At 47.3% G+C, this 9830-nt stretch overlaps 1 long non-coding RNA gene across 4 annotated transcripts; it reads left to right on the forward strand.

Moving 5' to 3' along the window:
• The first annotated feature begins 8051 nt into the window (after positions 1–8051).
• Positions 8052–9630, forward strand: LOC126989998 (uncharacterized). Of its 4 annotated transcripts, none has more exons than XR_007743933.1 (3): positions 8097–8183; positions 8447–8582; positions 8651–9630. It is a non-coding gene; the product is annotated as an uncharacterized LOC126989998 (long non-coding RNA). The 4 variants fall into 4 exon arrangements; XR_007743934.1 differs by having other exon boundaries at positions 8447–8514; XR_007743936.1 differs by lacking the exon at positions 8447–8582 and having other exon boundaries at positions 8052–8115.
• Positions 9631–9830: the final 200 nt, after the last annotated feature.

Genomic DNA, 9830 nt, shown 5'->3' on the forward strand with positions numbered 1-9830 from the left:
AGACCCCACTTGGAATATGCGGTACAGTTTTGGTATCCCCACCATGCAAAAGACATTGCTAAATTAGAAGGTGTTCAGCGTCGGGCAACAAAAATGATCCCTTCCTTGCGCAACAAATCTTACGAATAAAGGAATAATACCCTTAACATGTTCACTCTTTAGAAACGTCGACTAAGAGGAAAACTGATCGAATGTTTTAAAATATTTAATGGTTTCACTAATGTAGACAGATCAACATTGTTTATGATCGATGACACTTTGCGAACGAGGAACAATGGCGTAAAACTCAAATGTAGACAAGTAAATTCAGACTGCACCAAATTTTTCTTCACCAACGTTGTAGTGCGAGAATGGAATAAGCTCCCACCGTCAGTGGTCCAGTGTAACACGATTGACTCCTTCAAAAACAAGCTCGGCCGTCACTTCCTTCAACTTAATATCAACTAGAGTTGAAATACATCGTTTTGGAGCCATCTGATTAATGTAGAATCACTTAGGTTTAAGGACAGATCACCTAGTCTGGACCATGGGGTCTGTGTGGTCTGATTTTCTATGTAAATCTATGTAAATCTCCTTCCAATCCCTTATTTTTCCCCCTTCTCTGTCTCTCCCTCTTCCTTTCCCCTCCCTTCTTCCCCCGTTCCTTCCTTTCTCTCCTTCCCCTCCCTCCTTTCTCTGTCTCTTCCCCTCCTTACTTACTCCCTTCTCTCCTTTCCTCTTCCTTGACGTGCCTCTCCTTCATTCCCCTTTCTCCTTTTCTTCCTTTCTTACCGCTCCTTCCCCGTCCCTTCATCTCCCTCCTTCCCTCCCCTTCTCTTCCCCTCTAATCTTCCTTTTAAGTCCATTTCTCTCCCTCCTTCCTTTCTTTTACCATCCCTCCTCCCCCTTGCCTTCCCTTCCCCTCAAACCTTCCTTTCATAACCCTTCATTTGCCTTTTAGCTTGTGCCCCGTTACGTCTTCCTTCCCATTACAAGAGTGATCCTTTCCCCTCTCTCCCTCCTTCCTCCCTCCCTTCTTAATTTCCCTTCCCCTTGTCCCTCTTTCCTTCCCTTCATGTTTCTCTTAGCTTGTCCTCCGCCCCGTTTCCCTCCTCGTTTCAAGTGTTCGTGCATGCGCCGGAGATCAACAGTTTCAGCGTGTTAGCATTGTGGTGAGTCAGGCCGGGAAGGTTCACTGCTCGGCACGAACTATAACTTGTAAACACCTGATCCCTCGTGGGTGTCGGATCAGCCTGGCGACGGTTGCACTGGATTCCTTTACTGACACACTGACGCATTCACTCCCCTCTGCCTGGCCGTGGGTTGCTGCGTCATGTGGGTATTGACGTTTGAGGCGTGTATTCTCAGCTGCAACAAACTTCCCAAGGCCACAAAGGAGATTAGTCGGGTTCTCAAGTGTTTTTTTCACGTTCATGGTGCAGAAGCCTTGTCACACTATCACTAAGCCCATAAAACTACCCATGGAAATGCCTACAACCTTTACCAAACGCTTTCGCCTCTCACAGTCAATATTTTCAAAGGCCCCAAAGCAGGTTCTTCTGGTTCTCATGGGTGTTATTTTACGTTCATGGTGCAGAAGCCTCGTCAAACTATCACTAGGCTCATAAAACTACTCATGGAAATACTAACAACCAAAACATCTACGAAAGTCTTACCAAATGTGGGTGTGAGCGCGGAAATGTTTGAGAATATGGAGGCCTTTTCAAACTATCACTAGGCTCATGAAACTACCCATGGAAATACTACTAACACCACAACCTCTACGGAAGTCTTATCAAATGTGGGTGTGTGAGCCCCGAAATGTTTGAGACTATAAGTGTTAAAGAGAAGAGAAGTATGAGGCGTGGAGGAGTTAGATATATGAGGAGTATGAGGCGTGAAGGTGAGGATAAAGAGGAATATGAGGTTTGAAGGTGTAAAGTAAGAAGTTAGGTTAGGTTAGGTTAGTTATTTAGCTAGTAGCAAATTTTGGCGAACTTTTATATCAACCTCTCACAAAAGAAATTAAACGACCCACACACCCACACACATATCGACGGGTGAAAGTGAAAACAAAGAGCAATATGAGGTTTGAAGAAGTGCAAGTGTTATTTTTTTTACAGTAAAGGAAGCAGCTCAAGGGCAAAAGAATGAATAATAATAATGAAAAAAGCCCGCTAAACACTGCCCTTATAATAAATAACAAAAAGAGTTCAGAGGAGGTGGCCAAAGAGAGGTCAACTTCAGTCAGGGGTCAGTTTCGGTCAGTAAGATAGTTTGTTGGTTAGATACTGCAGGCAAATTTTGACGAACTTTTTTTCTAACCCGCCATCAAAGAACCTAAACACACACACACACACACACACACACACACACGTCCCTTCCTTCTCCTTCCTGTCCTCCCCTTTCTTTCCCCCTCATTCCTTCCCTTTCCTTCCCTTCTCCTTCCCTGTCCCTCCCCTTTCTTTCCTCACTCCTTCCTTTCCTTCCTTTCTCCTTCGTCCCTCCCCTTTCTTTCCCTCCTTCCCTTCCTTTCCTTCCCGTCCCTCCACCTTCTTTCCCTCACCTTACCTTCCTTCCGTCCCTCCCCTTTCTTTCCCCTCACTCCTTCCCTTCCTTCCTTTCTTCCCTGTCCCTCCCCTTCTTTCCCTCACTCCTTCCCTTCCTTCCCGTCCTCCCCTTTCTTTCCCTCACTCCTTCCCTTTCCTTCCTCCTTCCCGTCCCTCCCCTTTCTTTCCCTCCTCCTTCCTTTCCTTCCCTTCTCCTTCCGTCCCTCCCCCTTTCTTTCCCTCACCTTCCCTTTCCTTCCCTTCCTTCCCTTCCTGTCCTCCCCTTCTTTCTTCCCTCACTCCTTCCTCTTTCCTTCCTTCTCCTTCCCGTCCTTCCTTTCTTTCCTCACTCCTTCCCTTCCTTCCCTCCTTACCCGTCCTTCTTTCCTCCTTCCCTGTCTCTTTCTGTTCCCTCCCTTCCCTCCTTCCCGTTCCTTCTGTTCCATCCTTTCCTTGAGAACAAGAGAGAATATGAAGTTGAAGTGTGGTGTTAGTTTGCTAGTTAGTTAGTTTGTTAGTGACACATTCTGACTAACCGTTTTCTAACCCCCAGGAAATAAGCTTAAGCGCCTCCCCCCACACACACGTTGGTGGTCACTGCCCCCAAAAGACTGTACGCTATTATATGGGTAAACAGTGACAGACCCAGCACACACACACACACACACACACACACACACACACACACACACACACACACACACACATGGTTGCCCCTCTCCCCTGCCTTCCCTTCCTCCCCTTCCCTGCCTCGCCCTGCCCCCTCCGCCGCCCTCATGGCATACTTGAGGCTGTTGGTGACGCGCCTGCCCTCACCAACACGAAAAGGATGTTGTTGGTGGGGCACTGAACTTACTTCCCTTCTTTTCTTTCCTGTTGACTTACTGGTTAGTTTGAAGTCTATTTGTAAAGTCTATCATGCTTACAAATGACTGAAACAATGAAGCACAGCACCGCTTCTTGCACGTGACTTCCATAGTGAATCATTTTGAAGGCCTTGGAACTTTACTTTTCTTTTTCCTTCCTTCCCTCTCCAATTACTTGACTTACTCGTTGGTTTTAGGTCCATTTCAAAGGCCATTCAAGCTTAAAATGACTACAGAGATGGAAAAACAGCTTCTTTAATACGACTTCATTTGTTAATCATTTGAAGTCCATGACTAAAACAATGGAGGAAACACAACTTTATACCTCATTTGCATTTACATTTGGAAGGTTTCTTATGTTTAAAAATGACTTAAACCAATGGTATATAATAGTGTCTTTTATACGACTTCACTTGTTCATCATTTGGAAGGCTTTTCATGTTTTAAACTTACTAAAACCACGAGCAAACACAATTTTCACACATCCCCGGTGCAGAAGCTTTGTCAAACTATAACTGGGCTCATAAGACTATTCATGGAAATACAAACACAACCTCTGCAAAAGCAATATCAAATGTCTGAGAATGTGGGCCCAAGACGCGTGCCCGACCAAGTTTTAGACCTGCCCTCGCCGCCACGCCAGCCCAGTGCGGGACGAGCTCACCACTGCCGCTGGGATGACAAGAGCTCGAGGCCGTTCACCTTATTGAGAGAGTAGATTAAGCGCTTCCTTGTTGTCCTTACGGCGACTGAATTCCTAATGGACATGTCTGCGAGGAACTACTGGGAGAATATGTTTGTTTGTGTGTGAGTGAATGTATATATGTGTATGTATGTGTGATTGTATTCATGCTAGTATGCATGGGCAGAAGGATGGTGGGGGGGGGGGGAGAGAGAGAGAGAGAGAGAGAGAGAGAGAGAGAGAGAGAGAGAGAGAGAGAGAGAGAGAGAGAGAGAGAGAGAGAGAGAGAGAGAGAGAGAGAGAGAGAGAGAGAGAGAGAGAGAGAGAGAGAGAGAGAGAGAGAGAGAGAGAGAGAGAGAGAGAGAGGAGAGAGAGAGAGAGAGAGAGAGAGAGAGAGAGAGAGAGAGAGAGAGAGAGAGAGAGAGAGAGAGAGAGAGAGAGAGAGAGAGAGAGAGAGAGAGAGAGAGAGAGAGAGAGAGAGAGAGAGAGAGAGAGAGAGAGAGAGAGAGAGAGAGAGAGAGAGAGAGAGAGAGAGAGAGAGAGAGAGAGAGAGAGAGAGAGAGACGAACAGACAGACAGACAGAGAGAGCATCATGGATTAGGTAACAAACAAAAAATAAAGATAATCTAACAACAAACAAGAACGAGAAATGGACTCGGCGGGACACAGCACGCGGAGAACTGCCATCAGGAGGACAGCCAACGCAACAGTGACGACCCAGAACACGTACACGTCAGGGCGGGCAGAGGGCGAGCAGGTGGAGAGATTACATTAGATCATTGGCCGGAGCAGGATGGAGTACACTAACATGAAACAGAGAAAGGTAGAGGAACAGACAACTGGGAAAGGCCTTTGTAATAGACTAGTAATAACTTACGATGGTGAATATTAGAGTATTGCAGTCACTTAAGTTAGAGCATTTGCCGGAGCAGGATGGCGTAATCTAACATCAAACAGAGAAAGGTGAAGGAATAGAGATGGACCATTGAGAAAGACCTCTGTTCTGCCATAGACTGACGATATGAAGTTTACAGTGTCAATCCCTAAAGTTAGAGCATTTGCCAGAGCAGGATGAAGAAGTCTAACACCTAACATAGAAAGGTGGAGGACGTTGGGAAAGGCCTTTGTTTTGTATTGGACTAGCAAGGCCTTAAGATGAAGATTAGATTAAGTTTGAGTATTTGCCAAACCACGATGGAGTATAATATCAGGGAAAGGTGGAGGACGTTGGGAAAGGCCTTTGTTTTGTATTGGACTAGCAAGGCCTTAAGATGAAGATTAGATTAAGTTTGAGTATTTGCCAAACCACGATGGAGTATATCATCAGAGAAAGGTGGAGGACGTTGGGAAAGGCCTTTGTTCTGCAGTAGACTAGCAATGCCTGAAGATGAAGATTATATATATATTTTTTTTTTTTTTTTTTTTTTTTTTTTTTACGTTGTTGCCTATTGCGCCGGTAGGCATCTTCCCGGTGGGGCCTGATGGTCGGCCCAAGGCTTCTTCCAGGTGGGGCCTGATGGTCGGCCCAGCCCATCTGTATTTCCTCCTGCCTACGACTTGAACTCTTTCAAGAGGAGGGTATCAGGACACCTCTCCTCCCGAAACTGACTTATCTTTCGGCCACCTCTTTGGATTCTTTTTAGGAGCAGCGAGTAGCGGGCTTTTTTTTATATTAATGTTTACTTTTTTGTGCCTTTGCCTCTCTCCCAAAAAAAAAAAAAAAAAAAAAAAAAGCCCGTTCTGGCGCAGGCGAGTGTTTATAGTGGCGCCATCTTGCATTGGCTCTCATGCCCCCGGAACTCGTCTCTTTCTGATTCGCTTGGACGGCTTCCTCTAGAGTCCGTTGATGGGTGGTCTTCAGGACAGCATGTGGTAGTTTAAGCCACTCGGCGGTGACTGAAAAATCCGAGTGGTAGCGTGAGGATTCGAACCAGCGTCGTCCATCACGCGGCGAATGTGGGTCCAGTACGTTATCACTTCTGCCACCGCCTACCCTAAGAGTATTTGCCAAAGCACGATGGAGTAATACATCAAACAGAGAGGGGTGGATGACGTTGGGAAAGGCCTCTATGCTGCAGTGGTCTAGTAATGGGTGAAGATTATGAAGATCGGATTGACTAGTGGCGTTAGGTGGGTCAGGTTCACGGGAGCTGCCTTGTATACGCCCACCGGCCTCTCGCAGACTCCTTGGTTAGTATTGGCAGACACTTCCCCTCACACCAACTATTTCCAAAGGCCAAAAAGGGGACCAATTGGGTTCTCATGAGAGTGTTTTTAGGTTCATGGTACAGGAGAAGAATCAAACTACTACTAGGACCAGAGTTAAGATTCGTTTTAGGTCCGTGCCAGTATCTCATTACCTACTTTATGAAACATCAGTATCTCTTCATATATCTTTTCTACAAACCTTCAACAGTCATGGAAACGCTTTGAAAATCCAATTCAAGGACTCTTTCTTTACTCCTGAAAATAGGGGATAATGTTTACGAAAGCGCGTAGCCTCCTCTGGCGGCGGCCGCGGCGACGCTGCAGCCGGTATTGCGAGAAATACCTCATCGCTGAAATAAGTCACATATACATGGTGGGGGGGGGGGATCCTGGTTAGAAGGGGGGGTCGAGGGGGGCGCAGCCCCCCCGTTAGTAGGTCGTAAAGTTCGGTTGGAGTAGTTTAACTATGCTCCCCGACCCTAGACCCTCTGCGAGCTATTTCACGGCTGCGGCGACTGCAGCGTCGCCGCAGCCGTCGCCAGAGGAGGCGACGCGACGCGAAGAAAGTTTTATCTACGAATTATTGGGTCTGGATTAAAGTCTTCCTCCACCTCTTCCGCTGCTTCTTCCTCTTCCTCCTTTTCTTCCTCCACTTACCCTCTTCCAGGTTCTATCTGTACACCTCTATATAGTTTCTCGTGGAAATACTACAAGAATACACAGTCGTTCCACGCACAACATGATGACGTCAGCACTCTCACTGGTGCTTTCTCTCGGCAGGTGTGTGGGTGCAATGTACACCTGAATAATGTTAATTGGTGAGCAGATTCCTACCAAGTAAAATCAATCCATCAATCAATCAGAGAAGGAAAATATAATAAAAAAGAAAAATTGGAATGAGAAAGAAAAGGGAAACGGATGCTGCGTCGCGAGCCGTCGCGAGGATTCCTTTGGATGCTTGTGCGCGTTTCCCAGGCCCGTCGGTCTTCCATCCCTGAACCGACAAACGCGGTGACCGGCGCCTTCACAGTAATTATGATTAATTTTATAATCCAGTCTGGTAGTTTTAAGAAGCGAGTTCTTGCATCCTCGCCTCGGCGGGGGTGTGGAGCGCCAGCGAGCCCAAGGTCTCCCTGGCGAGCATGGCAGGAATGGAGGGCTCCAGGCAGGGCTCCTCGGCGTCCCTCCGGGCCCCGAAGGAGGTGCCGGAGATCTTCCGGCTACAAACCCGGGCAGGTGGAGCTCGTTAGCCGTGGTAGGCAATCTGCCTAGGAGAGCAAACTCTATACAAACCCGGGCAGGTGAGGCTCGTTAGCCGTGGAAGGCAATTCACCTAGGAGAGCAAACTCTATACAAACCCGGGCAGGTGAGGCTCGTAAGCCGTGGAAGGCAATTCACCTAGGAGAGCAAACTCTAAACAAACCCGGGCAGGTGAGGCTCGTTAGCCGTGGTAGGCAATTCACCTAGGAGAGCAAACTCTATACAAACCCGGGCAGGTGAGGCTCGTTAGCCGTGGTAGGCAATTCACCTAGGAGAGCAAACTCTATACAAACCTGGCAGGTGGAGCCTGTCAGCCGTGGTAGGCAATTCACCTAGGAGAGCAAACCTGAACAACAAACCCGGGCAGGTGGAGGTCGTTAGCCGTGGGAGGCAATTCACCAGGAGAGCAAACTCCGAACAATAAACCTGGGCAGGTGGAGCTCGTCAGCCGTGGTAGGCAATTCACCTAGGGAGAGCAAAATCCGAACAACAAACCGGGCAGGTGGGGCTCGTTAGCCGTGGTAGGCAATTCACCTAGGAGAGCAAACTCCGAACAACAAACCCGGGCAGGTGGAGCTCGTTAGCCGTGGTAGGCAATCTGCCTAGGAGAGCAAACTCCGAACAACAAACCCGGGCAGGTGGAGCTCGTTAGCCGTGGTAGGCAATCTGCCTAGGAGAACAAACTCCGAACAACAAACCCGGGCAGGTGGAGCTCGTTAGCCGTGGTAGGCAATTCACCTAGGAGAGCAAACTCTAAACAAACCCGGGCAGGTGGAGGTCGTTAGCCGTGGTAGGCAAGTCACCTAGGAGAGCAAACTCGATACAAACCACGGCGGGTGGAGGTCGTTAGCCGTGGAGGCAATTCACCTGGGAGAGCAAACTGAACAACAAACCCGGGCAGGTGGAGCTCGTTAGCCGTGGTAGGCAATCTGCCTAGGAGAGCAAACTCCGAACAACAAACCCGGGCAGGTGGAGCTCGTCAGCCGTGGTAGGCAGTCTGCCTAGGAGAGCAAACTCCGAACAATAAACCCGGGCAGGTGGAGCTCGTCAGCCGTGGTAGGCAATCTGCCTAGGAGAGCAAACTCAGAACAATAAACCCGGGCAGGTGGAGCTCGTCAGCCGTGGTAGGCAATCTGCCTAGGAGAGCAAACTCCGAACAATAAACCCGGGCAGGTGGAGCTCGTCAGCCGTGGTAGGCAATCTGCCTAGGAGAGCAAACTCCGAACAATAAACCCGGGCAGGTGGAGCTCGTCAGCCGTGGTAGGCAATCTGCCTAGGAGAGCAAACTCCGAACAATAAACCCGGGCAGGTGGAGCTCGTCAGCCGTGGTAGGCAGTCTGCCTAGGAGAGCAAACTCTAAATAAACCCGGGCTTGTGGTGCTCGTTATACTGTCGTAGACAATCCACGCGATGGGAACACCAAAGAAAAGGAAAATAAAAAAGAACACCAGAAAAATGGAAAATACAGAAACGAAACATCAAGAAAAGAAACAAAAAGATCATCCACCTTTAGGCCCTAACATCGCCAAAATTATGGGTGGGTCTCTTCTGGGGAGAAAGCGGCTCACCCAGACCAAAGAACATCAACAAAAGAATGATATGAATAAATGAACATAAAAAAAAACAAAGTAAAACACATCAAGGAAAGAAAAATATAACAAACATCATCCACCTTCCGGCCCTGACTAACATCACCAAAATTATGGGTGGGTCTCTTCTGGGGAGAAAGCGGCTCACCCAGACCAAAGAACATCAACAAGGGATGATATAGAAAAGAACACCAAAAAAATATGGAAAAAGAACAGAAAAAAACATCGAAAAAGAAAAGCAACAGAAATAAATGAGCAACATCGAGAAAAGAGAAATACAAAGAAACATCATCCACCTTTCGGCCCCAAACAACATCACCAAAATTATGGATGGGTCTCTTCTGGGAGGAAAGCGGCTCATCCAGACCAAGGAACATCAACAAAAGGATGATGGGAAAAAAATAACAACAAAAAGCATCAAAAAGAAGTAAAAAGAAAAAGAACAGGAAAACATCGAAAAAGAAAACAAATGCAATAAAAAGAACGAAAAACACGACATCAAGAAAATAAAATAAAACAAACATCATCCACCTTTCGGCCCTAACAACATCTCCAAAATTATGGGCGGGTCTCTTCTGGGAGGAAAGCGGCTCACCCAGACCAACGAACATCAACAAAAGGATGATTGGAAAAAAGATCACCAAAAAAGAACATCAAAAAAGAAAAACAACAGCAAGAAAACACAAAGGAAAAAAG

The sequence above is a fragment of the Eriocheir sinensis genome, unplaced genomic scaffold (assembly GCF_024679095.1).
Source record: "Eriocheir sinensis breed Jianghai 21 unplaced genomic scaffold, ASM2467909v1 Scaffold1402, whole genome shotgun sequence".
In the NCBI taxonomy this organism is placed as follows: domain Eukaryota; kingdom Metazoa; phylum Arthropoda; class Malacostraca; order Decapoda; family Varunidae; genus Eriocheir; species Eriocheir sinensis.